This window comes from Solanum tuberosum, unplaced genomic scaffold, assembly GCF_000226075.1.
Source record: "Solanum tuberosum cultivar DM 1-3 516 R44 unplaced genomic scaffold, SolTub_3.0 scf00058, whole genome shotgun sequence".
NCBI classification, from domain to species: domain Eukaryota; kingdom Viridiplantae; phylum Streptophyta; class Magnoliopsida; order Solanales; family Solanaceae; genus Solanum; species Solanum tuberosum.
Genome location: NW_006238982.1, coordinates 923,651 through 925,688, shown reverse-complemented (window position 1 = coordinate 925,688; position 2,038 = coordinate 923,651). Strand labels below are relative to the sequence as shown.

The following is a 2,038-nucleotide window of genomic DNA, read 5'->3' as shown; positions in this document are numbered from 1 at the left end:
ACAGGACTTGGTCCTACTTATGTTCTTTTCCAGGTCTAAACATTACATAATTGTACTTAAGGGAAGTTATAATGTTGTAGTGGGGGATCCACATTAAGACAGATATAAGACCTTATTGTAGAGCTATCCTAGACTTTATAATTTAGGAATTGTGGAAAAGAAGGAACAAAAAGAAGCATGTAGGCAAAAACATTTCACTGCTAAGAATCATGCATAATGTGACCAGGAACATGACTATGTTGGCTAAAATGAAAATGCCTAACATGATAGGGGGAGGAACCTGGCTTGAAATCCTTAAGGAGCTAGAGGAATGTAGTCCTAAAGTTAAGGTCATCAAGGTTAAATGAGAATACCCACCGGTAAGTGGATCAAATACAACATAGATGGAGCAGCTAAAGGAAACTCAAGATTGAGCTCGTATGCCTACTATTTAAGAGATGAGAATGGAGATATTATACATGCAGAAGGAGCCAGGATTGAAAATACAACAAACATTATGTAAGAGGCAAAAGCTATTCTAGAAGCAAGCAAACATTGTAAGAACTCACAACATAATCAGGTCATTATTCAAACTGATTCTATGTTAATGTGCGAAGTGCTAAAAGGAAAATGGGCCACTGCATGGGCAATTTCAGATATTGTGGAGGAAATTAAAACATGCTTACAGGATAAACAACATACATTTCAGCACATAATGAGGGAGGGGAACCAACTTGTTGACTACCTAGAAAACAAAGTAATAAAGCAGGGTACATGCAGATATGGAGATTTTAATAGCCAGGAACTAGACAATAAGAGAATCTTAAACAATGATAAAAGTCAGAGCCCATACTTAAGGATATCACCATTAAGGAGCTAATGGGGAAGGGGAGGCTAAAGCATTAAGTTTTCACAATTATAGTATTTACAAAAGCCACAGGGGGACAAAAGATGTGGAATGCTAATTAGCCTAGGCTATCTCAGCCAACAAAAAGGACTCGGCAAAATGGGGGTTATAATGTTCAAGAACTTAAACCTAGAGAAAGCACTTATCACTAGTTGGAAGTGGCGGAATAAAGCTACCCATGCACCCCTGTCGAGCACCACCTGGAGAAAAGTAGAAGAAGTAAACAGAGTACAAGGCAACAAAGGAAGTTTAATGAAGCAGCCCTACCTAGTGAATAAGTCATCCCCCATCAGATGGCTTCGAGAAGCAAAACAGAAAGTGCACAACCCATTGTACCGGAAAACACAACTAGGAACAAATATGTCAGAAACACAAACAAAGGGCAAAGGAAATTCGAATAGAATGAAATACTTATTATTGATAGCTGGAATCTAAGCTTGCAAGATGACCTACATCATCATGTTGATGATCCACAACAATATGAGTCAAAATCTTTTGTTCAACCACAATTGGAACACAAATCAGATTGGAAAAGCTTTGCTTGATATAAGCGAGGAGGCGGAATTAGGAAATGAAGAGATTGAGGCGTTTAGGGAACCCTAACTTCTAGGGATGTGTTTTGAAGGATGGGAATCCGATGGGCTGGACTCATATGCTCTTATCATTCTTTTATTTTCTTTGTTATATTTATTGGATTTGGACATTAGGCCCAAATTAGTATTGTAATTACTTATCTTCCTCTTTAATAAAAGGGTCGGCCAAAATTCGATCAAAAAAATTCAAAAAAAATGTATTCACGATTATTGTTGATTGTATTTTAGTATACGTAATATATTTTAAGGCACTAGATATGAAACAAATTTGTTTTAAAAGGATAAGGGTTAAATTTTGGGTGTGCAAAATCAAACTGACTAATAAATCGAACCGAAAAAAATATTATTGGGTTATTAGATTTTAAATGGTTTCCTAAAAGAAAGTTATTGGGTCATTGTTTCGATGTTGATTTTTTAATATTGGGTTATTGAGTAAGCCGATAACTCATTAAGATAATAGTAATATACTACTTTACCCCTACATAAATATTAAATATTGATATCAATATCTTATTAGTTACTACCTTTTTTCTTTAGCCTTCAATCCACATTACTGTCC

The 2,038-nt window shown here is 35.6% G+C and overlaps 1 long non-coding RNA gene across 1 annotated transcript; it reads right to left on the bottom strand.

Moving 5' to 3' along the window:
• Positions 1-760: 760 nt before the first annotated feature.
• LOC107060075 (uncharacterized) lies at positions 761-1,508 on the bottom strand. The gene is made up of 2 exons (XR_001473129.1): positions 1,340-1,508; positions 761-1,234 (listed from the first exon to the last, which is right to left on the bottom strand). It is a non-coding gene; the product is annotated as an uncharacterized lncRNA (long non-coding RNA).
• Between the last annotated feature and the right edge of the window lie 530 nt (positions 1,509-2,038).